This window comes from Ranitomeya imitator, chromosome 3 (assembly GCF_032444005.1).
Source record: "Ranitomeya imitator isolate aRanImi1 chromosome 3, aRanImi1.pri, whole genome shotgun sequence".
NCBI lineage: Eukaryota > Metazoa > Chordata > Amphibia > Anura > Dendrobatidae > Ranitomeya > Ranitomeya imitator.
The window spans coordinates 764,420,422-764,441,056 of NC_091284.1; the positions used below are offsets into that span (position 1 = coordinate 764,420,422).

Consider the following 20,635-nt stretch of genomic DNA (forward strand, 5'->3'; position numbering starts at 1 on the left):
GGCTCTGGATATGAGGCTAATTGGAGGAATAAGTGCAAACCCCGTATATGTGTTCATATAATGCTGCCCGGTTTATTGCAGTTATCCTAATAAGAGCCATAATTAGCCAGGGCTTTGTTCTGAGGCAGCATTCACCGCTGTATCGATTCATCTACCTTCGGGGTTACTAATTAATTAAGTCAGCAAGCATTATTAACTCTGCCAGGGACGCTGCATGACATTAGTGACTTCCATAATCTTTTATAGAAATGACAAGCCTTCTCTGCAATGCAGGAGGAATACGACTTATCTGTGATGAACTATTATCGGCCTCCGTACTCAGTAACTGACATGTTTATCTGCCAGCCTTGCTGTCTCCGTCATAAGAAATGCAGGGCACAGGAAGAAGTATTGCTTCGATGGCCCGACAGACCATGGTATACAGAATAGGTTAACACATTCTGGAAAAGGCTATTGGGTAGATATGATATCTTCAGAAAGATACTAAACCCAGCTCCCTACCCAGAAGCAATGGGAGTATGATCACACCATCTTCTGCAGGGTCTGCGGGAATTACAGGAACGTCAGATGGACAATCATAGCATAGATCTCAGCTCCGGTTACAGCCTACGTGCTGGTTAGACATGTAATTAAAGAACAACCAAACCTCGTTCCTACCTTAATTCTTAAGGGAACACTCCAGGCAAAACTGCCACATGTAGGGCAGGCCTGGAGGAGGACACACAACAAAGAATCTGTCTTTGGTGGTCTTTGAATCCTTGCATCATTCGTCTCCCACTCACGCACTTCACTAGGTATAACGGTATCAGGATTTTTCTGAGCCAACTCCCAGCAGCAAACTTAATATGTTCATTGTGTGTCCACCACATACAACATCATTCAATATTGTCATCATAGTGATGTGAAGAGCAGAACAAAAATGATTACATCAATGAACAAAAATTAAAAAAAAAGAATTTGTGATAAATATTGACCTGTCCATTCAAGGACATTTTAGCTATAGTATGAAATCCTGTTTTTCTTGTCTGTGGAATTGCCTTTGTACTGTTTGTTGTGAAACTGCCGCCCACGAAACTGTTTTCTTTTCTTTTCTTTCTTTCCTGTTTTGTCTCTTTGTTTAAACATGCAAAACTTGTATAACCACTAAACCGACTGAAACAACTATATAAAGAAGGGATAGCACTTTGAAGGCAGGCGTGCTTCAGAGACTTCCCAGTGATACACTATACAAGACGTGTCTTGTGTATTATTTCTGGTGATTCTCCACTTCCAAAGGCTGCTCCGACTGAGTGTGATCCCGACAGTGATTTAGTTATTGTAATGTTAACAGCACAAAAAAAAATATTATCTAACGTTTAGGAAGACAAAAATTTAAACCCAATGAGAAAGAACCCGCAAATGGTTAAGATTGTAAACCAAAAAGTAAAAAAACACAACTGCCAAGAAGGGACTACTCCAAAAAAGAGGGGCAATAACGGAGCTCAAGACCCAAGATTCTCATCCTGTGGTATGGTCCCCCATGGGTCTAGGAGGAGCTTACACAGTGATCATGTTGGTCTTTTTCAAAATTTTGGCAAAAAATGTCTTGTAACTATGTTAGTACTTAGGTCTCATATGACATAATGTCGCATGTATACCAGGAGTTATGGTGCTGACATTTCTGGAATAGCGCCAATCCAGCAGGTGAATATATGGTGTGTTTGCCTCATATGGGGCATGAGAGGTAACTATAGGTGTTTTTATTTTAATGGAGGAAAACATTGAGATTGAGAAGGGGTCGTCCTAGTAGGGTACAACCCAGGGGCGGACAAAGACAGCTTGGAGCCCCTGTGCAGGAAATGTGTCTAAGCCCCCCTCCTTTTAAGGCGACAAAGCAGGGGCGGACACACACAGCTTGGGGCCCGTGTCAGGAAATGTGTCTTGGCCCCCCTCCTTTTAAGGCAACAAAGCGATAGATAGATAGATAGATAGATAGATAGATAGATACTAAGGGCCTGTGTTAGACATAATAATCGATAATGTCTTCCTCTGCCTCCCCATTCCTAAATCCATTAAAAATCCCCCTCACTCCAATCCCAATCCCCCACACCCCTCATTGTCCTCCTCCCCCTGCATCCTGTTATTGCCCTCTTCACCACCTCCATCATTGCCTCCTCCCCACCACCTCCATCATTGTCCTTTCCACTGCCAGCATCATTGCCTTCTCCCCCACCACCCCATCATTACCCATTCCTCCACCTCCATCATTTCCTCCTCCCTCACCACCCCATCATTGTCCTTTTCACCACCATCATTGTCTTCTCCCTCACCACCCCATCATTACCCATTACACGACCTTCATCATTTCCTCCTCCCCACCACCCCTATTAATACCCATTCCACCACCTCCATCATTGCCTCTTACCCACCACCCCATCATTATCCTTTTCACTGCCATCATCATTGTCTTCTCCCCATCATTACCCATTCCACCATCGCCATCACCAGCCATGGTTCCCTAGAGGTATCCTCCACACCACAGGGGGTTTTCCTCTCCTGGGGGTGACTCTTCTTGAGTCGGGGTTGTGCCATTTTTGGTGTCATGTAAATTTTAATAAAGTTGTGACCTTTTGACACCTAATTTCAATGTTTCCTCTATTTATTTTATGTGTTTCTGTTGGATTCATTTTGTTTGGATGTTGGAGTCCATCACATATTCATACGTCTGGACATCTGCCTGGCCACACAGGACCCTCACCTACTCGGTAAGTGCCTCCGGGGTAGCCCCTATTCTGATCATTAAGATGGAGAAGAGAAGACGCGTTGCGTATTTGATGAGTTTTTTACCTCAGTAATAGGAAACCAAACCAGGAGTGGAACAATCAGAGGAAAAGTATAATAGAAACACGTCACCACTTCTGTATTTTTCACCACTCCTGGTTACAAATACTGATGTAAAATACTGATCAAATACTCAGCATGTGCACATGGCCTTACACAGTCAAATATACAATGCTTGGGTTAATTGGTAATGTGGGATACATGCAAAGAACGGAGGATACAAGCATTAAAGTAAACTTTTCACCATGAAAATGCCGTCACCATGTTATAGAGCAGGGAGAACAAAATACACCTGTATTTTCATAATTTAAAGCTTTTCTTTCTGGGATTTTCAGTCCAGTGGGCAGTGTTATTATTGACTGACAGCCATCTCTGTATACAATCTTATACAAAGAAAGCTGTCAGTCACTGATAGGACCACCATTGAACCCAAAATCCCAGAAAGAGCAGAGCATTGAATATCACAGGTTATGATGAGGTATTCTCATAGAATATCAAACCAAGCACGTGCTGCAGAAAAATCCAATTCACATGTAGCATTTACTGAGTTTCTGCTGGTGAAGATATTCTGCAGCATTTCTGCGCGAATTGGCTACATCAGGTTAGATGAATTTTTATTGCAGTTTTTGTCTATTTGTATGGTTGTATTTGTGTATAGTATACGTGGTATTCGTGAAACCTGCGGTGAGAATATGTACATGAAAAACAGACATCAGAACGAGGCTTTAAAGTCAATTTCCACCTATGATCCACATTTTGTTTTTGTGCCTTATTGATTACATCATTTTCAGAATATAGTATAGCGTTCATGGCTTCGTTTGTTTTTTTTACTAAAATAAGTGATAAAGTTCTGCCTGCCCATGGCAGCTACTAAGTAGTGTTCAGGAGTTCTTCTAATTTGATAGGAAACCAATTCCTAACCTTCCCTTAGTTCCAGCTGCGGGTAGAATTTTTTTTTACATTTAAAGGGGTCGTATCAAAATAGAAAGTTAAAAATCACAAGTTTGCGATTGAGGGAAGTCCCAACTGCGACCACCAGCGATCTTGAGAATGGGGATCGTGTATGAAAAAATGGAAGGTCAGACATGTACTAAAGCTCTATTAATTTTCGATTGGACTTTTGGAGATAGTCAAGGATATTTTTATCCATCCCCCCAAAAAAAATATAAAAAAAAGTAGGGCACATGCAAGACCTATATTCCATCTACACAGGGGACTTAGGGACCTTTGTTCTCAAGAATTGCTGAGGGTCCCTTCAGTTAGACCCCCGTCTGGCCATTAGAAACTGATGACCTATCCCATGGCTTTATGGCTATATTACAGTGCCAGACTAGATTACCAAGGGCCCACCACTAACCAACTCCAGGGCCCCACTTTCCAGCTACAAATGTGACATTATCCTCAATCACAAACTTATATATATAACAATGAGCTGGGTAGATTGTTAAATGAATAAGATGAAACCTTTGTCTGTAAATAGTGAAGAGGGTGGTGGCCCACGTTTGCACAGTGGCCCACCAGAGGATTATCCTGTTCTCCTGTAGGCCAGTCCAAGCTGCGGGTTGGCAACTGACTAAGCATTTTTCAAAACCTGAAGCAGCAAAAAAATGCTCAAAAGACTGAATATAGGAACAGCATAGTGGTTTCACAGTAGTAACATATTTAGCAAGGCCGAAAAAAGGCATTTGTCCATCCAGTTCAGCCTATATTCTGTCAGAATACAGAATACAGATGAGTCGTTAATTGTTATTCCTCGCAGATGAAGGTCTTGTGTAATGTTCTCCACCATATACCTTCATTGTCTTTGGATTAGAAGCAATTATCAGATATGTTCTTTCTCGTGATGATGTAAGTCACAGTTTTCCCCTCTATATGCTCAGCTCTGCGCCGTCCTTCGAGATGAAGTACACTGCAACGCTATGGACCTGGCATATAAATCTGCTCCAAGCTCTATAACCTTCACCGGGAAAAGTTTGTCAAGTTCATTAACTTTGTGGTCATTGTAGGAAATTAGAACAGAACAGAGAAGGATGTGGCTTATTTTCTTACTTATTTTCATTTGTTTTTCATTTCTGCATTCTAGTTTTTCTTTTATTCCATTGCCATACCTGTGTGAGGACTGTTTTTAATGTTAATGTTTTGGGTTTCCATATATAATTCATTCATTTTTCATTATTTTTGTGGCACATTTTCATTTATTTGCACTGTTTACCATGCAGTATAAACATGAGAACATCCTTCCATTTGGTTCGTCTCAATGATACCAGTACGAAATATTTACAGTTTTATGTTTTAGTGTTTTTGCACCATAAATTTTGCAAATTAATTTTTGCGTCGCCCGCATTATGAGATCTTAATATTTTATTCTTTTCAAAAAAGTATATTTTGTGATCTTTTTTATGCAGGACTAGTTGTAGTTGGTGGTGTCATAATTTTAGAATACATATCACTTATTGATTTGACTTGTTTTGATTTTTGAGGAGGAGACATCATCAGAATTTTGGTGAGTTTTGCTAAATTGACTGTGTAGTTCAAATTATATGATATGTCTGTGACATCCATGGCAAAAATAAGCATGTTAATTTTTCTTTTGCAAAGAAAAGACACAGACTAATCCTTTGAAGATCTCACTCCTTTTAAAACTTCAACTGGATCTATGGCACATCAGCTGCAGATTCGCCACAAAAATCTGAATATAGGCTTAGAATTTCTGCCATGGATCATCTTATAAATCTTGCATATATACCCTAAGTGTGGTTTTAGGTTATGTGCACGTTAAGTTTTCTTGAGACGGCTAAAAACGACGAGTTTTTTATTGGAAATCATTTCAGTAAACGTTATTTCTTTTTTTCATTACCTGAGAGCGGTTCTGTAGAGTTTTTCAAGAAGTTTTGGAATTATTTTGCAGCCGTTTGTTAGGACAGTGCCTAGGATGGGGTGTTTCCCGTCAGGAGCTGCTTCAAAGAACTGAGTGGCAACTGACTAAGCATTTTTCAAAACCTGAAGCAGCAAAAAAATGCTCAAAAGACTGAATATAGGAACAGCATAGTGGTTTCACAGTAGTAACATATTTAGCAAGGCCGAAAAAAGGCATTTGTCCATCCAGTTCAGCCTATATTCCGTCAGAATAAATCCCCAGATCTACGTCCTTCTAAAGCACCTAATAACTGTAAGATACAATATTGTTACGTTCCAGGAAGACATCCAGGCTTCTCTTGAACCCCTCGACTGAGTTCACCGTCACCACCTCCTCAGGCAATGAATTCCATCTACTCACTGCCCTAACAGTAAAGAATCCTCTTCTATGTTGGTGGAAAAACCTTCTCTCCTCCAGACGCAGAGAATGCCCCCTTGTGATCGTCACCTTCCTTGGTAAAAACAGATCCTCGGAGAAATATTTGTATTGTCCTCTTATATACTTATACATGGTTATTAGATTGTCTCTCAGTTGTCTATTTTCTAGACTAAATAATCCAAATTTTGCTAATCTCACTTGGTATTGTAGTTCCCCCATCCCCTTTATTCATTTTGTTGTCCTGCACCGGTGCACAACACTGTGCACAGTACTCCATGTGCAGTCTAACCAGGGATTTGTACAGAGGCAGTATAATAAACATGAATTGGAAGAGTCTTTCAAGCATTTTTCAGTAATTATTCAGACATTTCTTGGAGATGACCCACTCCAAAAAACTTCTCAAAAAAAGACTCACGAAGCTGAGAATTGAGATGTATCAGCTGTGTAGGTGTATTGGAAAGATACCCTCCTTTTTCTGCACTACTGACACCTTATAAACATTGGACTGATGTCAACTGAACCTGCCAATAATGACGAGTTCGGCCGTCAGTTTGATGTGTATGGGAGCACCTGACAATTGATTGTCAGGAGAGGTAAGGATCCAACATGTGAGATTTTGGACTGATGATCCCTTTGTACTCATGAGATAAGCCCTTGCCAAACATTTCTGACAGTGGCTTTCTCATAGACAACACAGAGTGCTCCTGTGTATGAGAGAAATGGCTCAGATAGCCAAAGGATCGACTGAACTATCGTTTGATTACCATCTAATGTGTATGCAGCAATGGAGGACACAGAGCGCCTGTGCAAGAACAATATATGGGCCTTTTCCAGTCCTATATGTCATCATATTGCATAATTCCACCTGCTTCAGAGGTGAAAGTGGGCATTCTAACCCTTCCGACCCCTGTGCGACCACACAGGTGTTATGCACTTGTGGTAGTAAACACAGGGGTGAAGAATCTAACCCCATACGGTTTTTGCTCAAACTAAAGGATCTGGACCTGGATAAACCCTGAGAGTAAAACTAGAGAAAACAACTCAGACCTGGCTCCCTGAAAGGCCATCGAGTGTTTCATGCACCTCCTTAGGAACCAGGGGAGAATGCAGCGCCAGAAAGAAACCCAGAAGTACATGCATCTGACTGACCAAGATCCTCAGCAGTAGGACTAGAACTCCAAGAAGGATCCAATAAAGACTATCACCAGCAGAGAAAACCTGAAGGGGGAGGTTTATATAGTAGCACCTGCAATGAGATAAGACAGGCTAGATAGAAAATGAAAAACACCTGATGTCCGAAAGGAATGGACAAAGGCAAAAGGTGACAGCGACAGAACCTGCTGTGGCTCATGCACAGAGATGCCGACAACAGAGCACAGGATCACCGGATCGAATCCAGAGGCATAACAACAGGTTGAACCAATGTCTAACCCTGGCATGGGGGGCTTAAGTACTTCTTTAATCTCTTTCTGCTATTCATTCTAACATTGTCATATGGGTAGACATTAGTGATGATTAGTGATGAACGAGTATACTCGTTGCTCGGGTTTTCCCGAGTACATTCGGGTGATCTCCGAGTATTTGTTAGTGCTCGGAGATTTAGTTTTCATCGCCTCAGCATGATTTACAGCTGCTAGCCAAGCTGAATACATGTGGGAATTCCCTAACAAACAGGCTTTCCTCACATGTATTCAGCCTGGCTAGCAGTTGTAAACCATGCAGCTGAGGCGATGAAAACTAAATCTCTGAACACTATCAAATACTCGGGAGACAACCCCAGCGTGCTCGGGAAAACCGGAGCAACGAGTATACTCGCTCATCACTAGTGACGATTGAACGTGCTCGGATAAGGTGTTATCTGCAATGCTAAGGTGCTAGCCGAGTGTCTTCGGCGTGAACGAATAATATGTTCAAGTCTCCGAGGCTGCATCTCTCGCGGCTGTTCGACAACCGTTACACAAGGACCTGTTGAAGCTCCAGTTGGTGAGAATTGACTGTAGTCCTGCAAGCATTGCATTCACCCTTGCAAACCATATATTTTGATTTTCCAATAAAGAAGAAATGCTTTAAGAGACGGTGAGTGCCTTTTTTCTTCTACTTTTTCCGGCAACACATGCCGGTATTGCCTAACAAACGTGTTGCAGCTGTCTAGACATGCAACAGCGAGGACTCAAACATATTTTTCGAGCACGCCGAAGACACCTAGCTTCCACACGAGCATGCTTCAATAATGCCTTATCCCAGTACATTCGCTCATCACATGTAGACAGTAAACAATGCAAATTTCTAGAAGTAGAATACTCTGCCACTCAAGATAAGAAATTGATTACAGCTCTCTTCTGCCAGATTACATGAATGCCAAAGCTTAATAGATATGTCTTCTCCTTGATATACTCCTACAGTCTTTAGGTGCATAGACCAGGACAAAACCCGCCAGCCCAGTTTATTGAACATTTTTAATAAAACCATTTGGCAGTTTCTCAAAGAAGTGTCAAAGTAACGGAGAGAAAAATGGAATTTAAGATAGAGGCTCTACCCAGGAAAATGATGAGATAATCTCTTTCAGCACCATGGACAGATCCCTATTTTATATAACACATGATATTCAGGAATAGACACAATTACCAAGACTGTGTACAACATAAATTCTATGAATATTACTATGAATAGGAAAAGTGACAATATAATTAACTTTTCTAATCACAACTGTAGAAAGTGTAGTTGATAAAAGCTCATGTAAAGGGGTTTCCCAGCAGTGTTTAGAAATTAAAAAAATACTCATTTAATAAAAAATACTCATTTAATGATCCTCTATAGCAGAGGTGTCAAACTGCATTCCTCAAAGGCTGCAAACAGGTCCTGTTTTCAGGATTTCCTTGTACTGCACAGGTGATAATTTAATCACCTACACACATAATGATTCCAGCACCTTGTGCAAAGCTAAGGAAATCTTGAAAACACGCATGGTTTGCGGCCCTCGAGGAATGCAGTTTGACACCCCTGCTCTATAGAGTTCTGCCCAGGTTCCTCGCTGGTCCCCTGCTTTCACTAATAGTGGAGACAAGCAGGGACAGTCACTGACTGGCTGCAAAGGTCACTATCTGTCCCTCCATGGCACCCTGGACCAGGGCAATCTTCTCTTCTGGCATCCTTGGCTCGGCATCCTGTGCCCCTCTTGTGCTTATTAAGCTCCATGGTGTCATGACATTGTAGGACCTAACAAGGAGAAGAGACACCCAGGATGTTGGACCAAGGACCAGGGGCACCAAGGTAAAGACAGTCCTGGTCCACCGTCCAGGAAACACTATAATGGACGCCAAACTAAGGATCTCTTTGCTCAACTACACTTATACTAAATGAACAGCCATCATTGAGCAGCACTCCATATTTCACAATTTAAATTAGTCCTTTGCCTCTAATTAATCATTGTTGTGTCTGAAAATGTGCAAAAGCATTGCCCAAAGAGAGTTGTACACAGTCATCTATAGAACTTGGTTGGGGACTTGGTAAAAAGTGCCTATGTGACCATAAATCCATTTAGGATAAGCAGCCATAAAATGGTTTTCAAGTGTGTCCCTGATCTATTCATTAACTTCATTGAGCAAACAAGTCTCAAATAAGTCATTTTTTTTCAAAAGCCAAATGCAATAGCATTGTAGACTAGCTATTGTAGCCAGCAAAACTAATGGACACCATCAGAAAGGAGGTCAAACACACAGCAAAGTGTCATATTTAAGATTCAAAGAAATCATATGATACATGATGGCATATCTGACAACTAGGTTTCAATTATTCAGATGGAAATCTCCCATGAAGTGCAGAACCAGAAAGAGAATATGATGTGAACCCAAACGCCTCAAGAATGACAAGAAAATCCAATTTGTTGTAATATGTCAATGGGCTGGCCAACCCCCAAGGGACAAAACTAGCCCCACTCTCCAATCTAAGAGCCACCTAAAGATGCCAATATTTGCCTTGATGGACAATTCCTCCTCTTGACGACAAAATCTGTATGTTTCATAATGATCATGCGATGCCCTCAGTTGCCCACCAAATATACAAAATGGGTTACCAGGTGGAAAATATGAGAGATCGCCCATTTTCATCATTTTACTGCATAATTCGTAGATACTTTATGGCAGCACTAAACAAAGTGAAACAAATTTGATCATCAATGAAAAAAAAAATTGAAATATTTTTCTCGCTTCAGTTTCTGAAACATCTTTAATAATTCATTTGTGAACAATTAATTACAAACGATGTGTCACTGGCTCACAAAACGGATGTTCCATTCTCCTACCCTTGTCTCTCTGTACAAAAGGCATATTACGGCTACAAATGAACTCCACTCGTCACCCACGTCATCAGCAATCTGAGAGCTGCCAGCAGAGTAGAGAGGAAAGTTTTCTGAAGGGATCGGGATGCATCTGGAGGAGACTGGGCTAACATCTCTCTCGGGAGCATTACTTCTCCCTCTTTCTCCAGGATGATGCAGATCACTAACTAGTTTGCATTGTTTCTTGGCTGGAGTGTTGCTCTAACATCTGTTTGTAATAAAAGCTAGTGTTAATGCTGAGAGAAGGGATTTTATTCCAAAAGAATGACAACAACATCTCCATCATGAGCTTCCTTGTGTCCTATAACCTGGGTCATGCACAATATGCCCTGTGTTGTCTCATGTCAAAGTATGCACAGACTGGAGATGTTGTTGTGTAGAATGTGACCTTACATTACACAAGAGCATTCCCTCTCCATGTGCCCATAATTGACGGCAAATACAAACCTAAGTTGGGCAAATAGCTAGATACCAGAGATGAGCGGATGGCTCTGAGGAGGATCGAGATGAATTTCCCGAAATTCGTTGTTTTATGCAAATTCGAACACTTTGAGATTCAATTCAGGGTTCACAAAAAAGGTTGCCTGACACCATTTCCCAAACTGCTGAAGATCAGAGAGTGAGGAAACGTCTGTGTGGCCATGCGGGCTTCCGCGTAATGCCCTGCAGCTACGACATCTAGCGGATTAACACACCTAGTACAATGGTGGTCAGTTGGGCCATCACAGATCAGCAGTTTCCAGCGGAACACAATTTGTACAGTAGAGTCCTTTTCCATATTCAGAGTCGCTAGGTAAGTCTTTCTCCTGTAGAGTGTAAGCCCTTATGTTCAGCAAGGTCCTCCCTCTCCTATAGAGTGTAAGCCCTTATGTTCAGCAAGGTCCTCTCTCTCTCCTGTAGAGTGTAACCTCTTATGGTCAGCGAGGTCCTTTCTCTCCTGTACAGTGTAAGCTCTTATGGCCAGTGGGGTCCTCTCTCTCCTGTAGAGTGTAAGCTCTTATGGTCAGTGGGGTCCTATCTCTTTTTCCTGTAGAGTGTAAGCTCTTATGGTCAGCTGGATCCTCTCTCTCTGTCTTTCCTGTAGCGTGTAAGCTCTTATGGTCAGTTGGGTCCTCTCTTTTTCCTGTAGAGTGTAAGCTCTTATGGTCAGCAGGATCCTCTCTCTCTGTCTCTCCTGTAGAGTGTAAGCTCTTATGGTCAGCAGGATCCTCTCTCTCTGTCTCTCCTGTAGAGTGTAAGCTCTTATGGTCAGCAGGATCCTCTCTCTCTGTCTCTCCTGTAGAGTGTAAGCTCTTATGGTCAGCAGGATCCTCTCTCTCTGTCTCTCCTGTAGAGTGTAAGCTCTTATGGTCAGCAGGATCCTCTCTCTCTGTCTCTCCTGTAGAGTGTAAGCTCTTATGGTCAGCAGGATCCTCTCTCTCTGTCTCTCCTGTAGAGTGTAAGCTCTTATGGTCAGCAGGATCCTCTCTCTCTGTCTCTCCTGTAGAGTGTAAGCTCTTATGGTCAGCAGGATCCTCTCTCTCTGTCTCTCCTGTAGAGTGTAAGCTCTTATGGTCACCGGGGTCCTCTCTCTCTCCTCTCCTCATGTTTTTCTGCAAAATTACAAGCTTTGCAGTATTGAGATTCATGCAAATGTATTCACCGCTAATCATATTTTTTGGGAAAATTCGGCAAAATCGAATTTCAAATTATCCGCTCCTCTCTACGATATACAGTAACATCCCATTGGTTAGCACTGTATCATGGGTTTAGATATAGGATTAAATCCAGGAAAATATTTGCTTGTAGTGTTTACAATGATCTTCTCCACACTCTCCAACCATCTTTCATGATGGCACAGTACCACTGTTCTCTGGCTGGACTTGGCTGCTGGCTTTAAATCAGACCATATTCCTGTATGGTCAGACACGGCCATTACACAGTATACAGCAGAGGCACACTTATAAGATTATCTCAGCACAGGAACATTTTATTTAAAAACATCCAATTGTGGAAATTATTATTATTCCAAGATCTATTGATTAAAATCAACTTTTTTTTCATGGGAAAACCCCTTTAAGAAGAAAAGTCTACACTCACTCTTTGTGGCTGCTCAAATATGAATCGTGACAAAGTGGTGTGTGCAACTGTCACGATTTCCCTTTATTCCCCATGATTGGACGATCCTGTGATCACATATACTGTATGTGATTTTCATACATAAAGAATTGAAAGAAGCCGAAAGGGACTAGATAGCATGTGACTGCAAATATGCAGATTGTGTACATGGGGTCAGATGACCACCCACCCACATGGGTAAAACGGGAATCGTGACAGTATGCTCATCACACATGGTCATGATTCAGAAATCTGCAGTCACAATGACTGACTACAGACGGTTCTTCTTAGACTGGAAAACCCCTGTAGCTTTGAATAGTGAGGCAGCGCTCTCTCTCATGGTGCTCCTTTCCGTATGATTTAGTGCAGTCTACAGTGATGGGACCCCCAACACACAGATAAGCATCATTTATCCTAAACGTCGGTCATAAGTTGTGATTATGGGAACATCCCCTCATGGTTCTAAGGAAGTAAATTACAACAAAATAAGCAAAATTACTGAGACGTTTACTGAGCGCTTCTTCAGTCACCGACCTCAGTCACTTATAAACCGAATTCCAACTTTAGCATTACTGGGAACACTTATTACAACAAGCCCCATAGTACGGCCACAACAAGCCCCATAGTACGGCCACAACAAGCCCCATAGTACGGCCACAACAAGCCCCATAGTACGGCCACAACAAGCCACATAGTACGGCCACAACAAGCCCCATAGTACGGCCACAACAAGCCCCATAGTACGGCCACAACAAGCCCCATAGTACGGCCACAACAAGCCCCATAGTACGGCCACAACAAGCCCCATAGTACGGCCACAACAAGCCCCATAGCACGGCCACAACAAGCCCCATAGTACGGCCACAACAAGCCCCATAGTACGGCCACAACAAGCCCCATAGTACGGTCACAACAAGCCCCATAGTACGGTCACAACAAGCCCCATAGTACGGCCACAACAAGCCCCATAGTACGGCCACAACAAGCTCCATAGTACGGCCACAACAAGCCCCATAGTACGGTCACAACAAGCCCCATAGTACGGTCACAACAAGCCCCATAGTACGGCCACAACAAGCCCCATAGTACGGCCACAACAAGCCCCATAGTACGGCCACAACAAGCCCCATAGTACGGCCACAACAAGCCCCATAGTACGGTCACAACAAGCCCCATAGTACGGTCACAACAAGCCCCATAGTACGGCCACAACAAGCCCCATAGTACGGCCACAACAAGCCCCATAGTACGGCCACAACAAGCCCCATAGTACGGCCACAACAAGCCCCATAGTACGGCCACAACAAGCCCCATAGTACGGTCACAACAAGCCCCATAGTACGGCCACAACAAGCCCCATTATTATATATTATACCGTGTTCAAGTCGGAACTAACAAACAGGAAAAAATCAATAATAGTGAAAAAGTGACAGAGATAAAAATCTATCTATCCGTCTGTCACATCTCAGATCTATCTTTCCGTATCTAATATCTCTTTCTGTACATTTAGTACCTCACTATTCAATATATAATATTTGTCTATAAATTCAATATCTACATATATATATCTCATTTATCGGTAGAATTAATTTATCTCATATCAATCTGTATAATATTCTATAGCTGCTATTTATATAGCTAGTATTTATCTATCTACAGTATCTACCTATCTATCTATAAATGGAAAAAAATCAGGCAACACTTCAGTTCAAGGAAAAATTGTGGACTTTAATCCAGCACCAAATGGTCGAAACGTTTCAACCTCACAACACGTTCTTTGTCAACCACCTATCTTTCTATCTATCCATTATCTATCTATCTATCTATCCATCTATTATCTATCTATCTGCCTGTCTATCTATCTATGCCATATCTATCTATCTATTTATCTATCTTCTATCTATCTATCCCATATCTATCCCATATCTATCTCATATCTATCTATCTATCTTATATCTATGTATCTATTATCTATCTCTGTCTCTATCTCATCTCTCACCATACTCACATATTTACTTTCTATCTATCCATTATCTATCTTTCTATCTTATATCTATCTATTTATCTATTATCTCTATCTATCTATCTATCTATCTATCTATCTCTATCTACCCCATATCTATCTATCTATCTTATATCTATTTATCTATCTATCTATCTATCTATCCCATATCTATCTATCTATCTATCTATCTATCCCATATCTATCTATCTATCTATCTATCTATCTATCTCTATCTACCCCATATCTATCTATCTATCTTATATCTATTTATCTATTATCTATCTCATGTCTCACCATCCTCACATCTTCACTTTCTCTCTCCAACTTCCTATAACCCCTCCAGGACCCTTGCAGCCATGATCCCCCCATAGAAAGGTTATCTGCTGACAATCCCTCTGCCTCCTGCTCTTGCCATTAGGAATCAGACCTGTTTTGCTCCTTTGACATGCAGACACTATAAATCCCTGTCCCCACCGAGGCTTCCTCCATACAGTTTCTACCCTGAAGGGTTAATCAATGCACCACAAACAAAACACAAAGAGCCAAAACAAACAGCATGATCCTCCCCCATGTATCCCCAGCCCTGCAGACACCAGGGCAGCCTGGAGGGAGACACCAGTATCAAGCTTCATCATCCCCCAACTCAGAAAACTTTCATCTCCTGTCAGTGAGCTCCATCCACAGTGAGCAGCCATGACAATGGCCAGAGAACAATAAGGCTCTAGATAGTAGCCTAAATGCACAGGAGGAACACAACTTCCCAACTTTGCAGGCAGTGGCTGATTGAGATGGGAGAAGTGCCACCACCAGGCGATGACAGGGCAGCAGCCACACTGGGTCTCGTCACTTTCTCAGCTCACCTTAGCTGGGGCTTCTCCCACGCTTCCTGCCAGGCTCGCCCGGTGGGTGAGGGCACCAGAGACTGGATCGACCCAACCTGGAGGCGTCACCTTCCATTCACAGACAAAGGACCAAAGCAGAAGACCTGGAGGCTGGAACCAAGATGCTTTCAGGCAGCACAGCCCCTGCTCAGACCCTGGGGCGCCTGCTCTGCCAGCAGCGAGCTCCTTGCCTGCTCCTCATCAGCTGTCCTTGGCCACAGGATGGAGGGAGAAGCCGCTGCAGCGCAGCAGATAATGCTCATCCTTGGAAGCTCGCAACATCCAGTGGCTGCACCAGCCCCGAGCTCTGTACAATGGGATGTATGGGCCACAGCTCCCTCTGCTGGAAATCCTCAGCATCGCAGCTCTGCTCATTTGCTCATTTGTGGGACCACTTTAAAGTGCTCATTTGTGCTACTTTACCCTTTAAAGGGACACGGTCACCTGAATTTGGAGGGAACAATCTTCAGCCATGGAGGCGGGTTTTTTGGGTCTTTGATTCACCCTTTCCTTTCCATAGTACACGCCTGTGCAAGGCAAGATTACCTTGTGCAGGCATGTACTACGGAGGACAGAGAATGAACTTCAATCCAATATTGCAGCCAGCATGCAGCCAGCGGGTAAGGAAAGGGTGAATCAAACACCCCAAAACCCCCACCTCCATGGCTGAAGATTGTTCCCTCCAAATTCAGGTGACAGTGTCCCTTTAACTCAATCCATTACAAAATCCCTATTTATTGCTAGCGTAAAACATTAGAATCGGTGGCGTAACTTGAAGCTTGTGGGCCCAACCCAAAGGCAAACAGACCCCCAATTATTGCAAGTTTTTAATAGTATTTTTTTCATATGGTCCAAAGTCGCGGGCTCCAGGACCCAGGTGTGATTGCAAACCCTACACCAATTATAGGTACGCCCCGGATTAGGATGTGTATCCTGCTACTGTCATTTATATAGCTAAAGCATGTTCTGTCCAAACCTACCAAAGGTCACATATCAGGAAGCCGGCGCTATGTCACTAGCCGTTAATTTAAACAGAGTAGTTCCTCCAAATGGTGCGGATTCACTGGCTCTGGCACAGTTTTTCTTTTTTTTGTATGCCCCCCTGTTTCACAGTTATGCCACCCAATAAAAGAAAAATCAAATGTTGTCTTTAGGCCACGTTCACACTATCCGTATTTGGTCAATATTTTATATCAGTATTTGTAAGCCAAAACCAGGAGTGGAGCAACCAGAGAGGAAGTATAATAGGAACACTTCACCACTTCTGGATTTTTGCAGAATGTGTGAATGTGTCGTTACATCATGGAAAGCCCACAGACAGCGCACTGATTATACACTGATGCCCTCCATGTGAGCCGATAGAACTTTTTATACGTGATGAATGTAAAAAACACCATTTTTGCCGGTCCATTAAAAAAAGGACAGAAATACGAACAGCCTCATCGACATTAACAAGTACGTGTTACGGATAGAACATGTACGTAAAAAAACGGATGTCTGAATGACTCCCATTTTATGGTTGGGAAAGGGTTCCTTAAGGTAAGAGAATTAAAAAAAAAAAAGTCTGACAATGATGATTCACAATCAACAAGTCCCCAAGTTTTAACATGCCCTCCTTTTTCTTTAGATCTGACCGTATCTGCCCTTCTTCGTCATCCTTCTTCATGTTTATCGCCCTATTGAGACAGATAGATACGTATCTATGATGGATGCCCTTGACACCGCTCTGTTATTCATGTAGACGTCTTCCCAGCATAAAAGAGAAATCTCAGCTCAGGTAAATGAATGAATATCCGATCTCATGAAGATGATTGTCGTCCCGTGCCACCATCCCAGAAGTGTCACAATCTTACTGTGCACAGCTCAGACATTAAAGCCTGTAAATTGCTTTATATGTCTTACAGACTGCTTAAAATTCAGAAATGCGAGATATAAGAGAGCCTGCTGTGAGACTAATATGCTTGTCACTTTCTGATGGAAACACTTAGATGTGTTTTGTTCAATGCCGGTGTCTTCACCGGTTCATCAAATCCAGGTTGTAAATAAAACCAACTGAGGTGGTGCTTTAGTAAAGGGTTTGTCCATCTTATCGGAACGCATTCGCATTGGTCATTAGTCTACAGTTGGCTTGTAACCACTATAAAAATATTAGTCTCTGTAGTGGAAATGTATCACCGGCAAAATCAGCTGCTTGTCGAGGTCTCAGGAGCCAACTCCATCATGGTTAGATACCCAGCCGGCGCCGGCTCCGGGTTTAGGTAGACACGTGGGCAATAGAGTCGCATGGCGTCCCCTTATCTTTCAAAGGGTAAAAAAAGCTATCCTCTTTCCATAGGATCCTAAGAACGGGTACTCTGAAGAGCTTCATCTGAATGGGGTGGTGGTCAATCTTGGGCGCTTGCACTCCCTCAATTCTCAATGGAACCACCTGAGACAGCCAAGGACTGTGCTTGACCACCGCTCCATTCAAACAGGGTCATCAGAGTGCTTCTCATGTATTCAGAAAGTTATGCCTTTTAATTTTTTCTCAGCCTCTCAGTACATTGATATGACATAACATTGTTTTGTACAGCATTTTGTTTTTCTTGTTCATATTTTTGGGAAAAATTTCATAAATATATTTTGTTGTTATTTTTACCGAAAAATGAAAAAAAAAATCAAATATCCAAAGAAGGAAGGACTCAGTAGACATGCTGCCAAGTTTATGATTTAAAGGGATCATTCACAATTTCATAAACTTTCAGATATATTTCACAATTCTCCCAACCCTCCAAACCTGCTGTCCACAACAAGTCCTTGCAGTGGAGTCCTATGGGCCTAGATACAAAATTTAGACCCCATGTTGGTCAAAAGTACAGGCTCCTGCACCCAGATAACCATGAACCTTCCCAGCCTATTAATATCAGCTCACAGCTGTCTGCTTTGCTTGTGCTGATTATAAAAACTGGGGGTACCATAAAAAAAATTTGTTATGTCACCCCATTTTTGAAAACCAGCAAAGGCAAAGCAGATAGCTGTGAGCTGATATTAATAGGCTTGAAGGTCCATGATGATTGCGCCCTACCCAGCCTGAAAATACCAGCCCACAGGTGCTCTGAAAGTGGCCATCACATTAGATGCAGGATTTGCCTCAGCTTTTCCCTATTGTCCTGGTGCGGTGGCAATCAGGGTAATGGTTCTGTGGTCGACGTCAGCAGCTGGCACTGACATCAAGCCCTGATCCTAGTAATGAGGAGGTGTTCATCAGACACAGAAAAAAAAACTTTATTTGAAAAGATAATCCCAGACAATTTCCCTCATTTACCAATTTATTAAGATCAAAAAACATAGATGGCAGTGCGAGAGCCGAAATGATGAGCGGTGAGCATGAGAGCTAGAATGATGAGCGTTGACATAACGTTATGTCATCGCTCATCATTCTGCCTCTCACGCTGCCTCTGGGTGACCCAGCAGCTATGAACTGCATTTGATTGCAGAAAGTGCTGCACCATTTCTGCATCTCTTGGCATACAATACGTGCATTTTTGACGCTTTTTTGTGTGCATTTTTACCTGTGTTTTTTAAGTGTTTTTGAAAAGCAATGACGGCTATTGTAGCTTCAAGTTAGATGAAAAAAAGAGAAAAAAACTTATATAAAAATATAGATAATAGATAGATGATAGATAGATAGGTAGATAGGTAGATTTCATTGACTAAGGCAAAGCAGATGGCTGCGGGCTAATATTATGAAGCTGGGAAGGTCCACGGTTATCTGCCCCTTCCCAGACTAAAAGTATTAGCCTGCAGTTGCCCCAGAAGTGGCGCATCTCATAAGATGAGCCAATTCTGGCGCTTTGCCATGGCTCTTCCCGATTGACCTGGTGTGGTGGCTATCGAGGTAATGTTTTGGGGGTTGATGTCAGCAGCTGGTGCTGACATCAACCCCTGGTTATCGTAATAGAAAGATGTCTGTCAGTCATCCACATTATTAACCCAGTAGTAAAAAGAAATAAACACACACAAAAAAACTCCCCATCAATTTCCCTCATTCACCAACTTATTATAGAAAAAAAACTGCCACGCTGCAACGCCGTAGTCCACGGATTACCACGAGGTCCCAAATTGTTCAAAACCTATGGAGCCTTGTTCTGAAAACAAAGCTTTATAGTTTTAGCAGCAGCCACTGCTGGGTCTCATGCTGCACTCCGCGAGACTCGGCAGCTGTGATGAGCGGTGACGTCAGTAATGTTACCACAGTTCACAGTCAACAGGTCACACACAGGGCAGCACATGAGATGGAATGATGAGCGGTGATGTAATGTTATTATTCCGGCTCTCGCGCGGCCCTTTGTGTGACCCGGTGGCTGTGAAATCCGGTAAACCTACTGATGTCACCACTCATCACAGCCATCAGGTCTCGTGAAGTGCAGCGGGAGACCCGGCAGTGACTGCTGCAATAATCTATGGAGTTTCATTCTCTAAATGCAGCTCCATAGATTTTGGATGACAGAGTCAGGGATCATCGTGGGACCTCTGTGGACTATGGTGGGCCGTGTTTTTTTTAATCTTAATGAATTGGTGAACGAGCGAAATTGTTGGTTTTTTTTTTCCAAATAAAGATTGATTGTGTGTGTGTTCATTTGTTTTTACTACTGGGTTAGTAAAGGGGGTTTCTCCATTAATAACACCAGGGCTTGATGTCAACATTAGCTACTAACATCAAACCTAAAACCATTACCCGATTGCCACTGCACCAGGGAAATCAGGAAGAGCTGAGACAAAGCGCCTGAACTGGTGCATCTAATATGATGCGCCACTTATGTGCTGCTGCGAGCTGTTCTTCCTAGGCTGGGAAGGTCACAATAACCAGGAACCTTCCCAGTGTATTATTGTCAGCTGACATCTGTCTGCTTTGCCATTTATAAAAAATGGGGGCATGTAATTATTTTAGGACTCTTGTCCATTTTTTATAACTAGCAAAAGCAAAGCAGACAGCTGTGAGCTGATATTAATAGTCTGGAAAGGTCCATGCCTATCTGGCCCTTCCTAGCCTAAAAATACAATCTTACAGCTGTTTGCTTTCCCTTAGCTGGTTATTAAAAATAAGGGGGAATGCACGTCGTATTTTTAAATTTACTTGTTGATTTATTTATGTACTTATTTATTTATTTAATACGTTAAAGGGAATCTGTCAGGAGATTTTTTTTAATTTAAACTAATGA

General features: G+C 42.3%; 1 protein-coding gene across 1 annotated transcript in view; it reads right to left on the minus strand.

The window, feature by feature from the left end:
• MTUS2 (microtubule associated scaffold protein 2) overlaps positions 1-15,743 on the minus strand; it is a 957,846-nt gene extending 942,103 nt beyond the window's left edge. The window contains exon 1 of the mRNA XM_069759018.1: positions 15,414-15,743. The gene's annotated coding sequence lies outside the window, so the exon portion shown is untranslated. The remainder of the gene's footprint in view (positions 1-15,413) is intronic.
• Between the last annotated feature and the right edge of the window lie 4,892 nt (positions 15,744-20,635).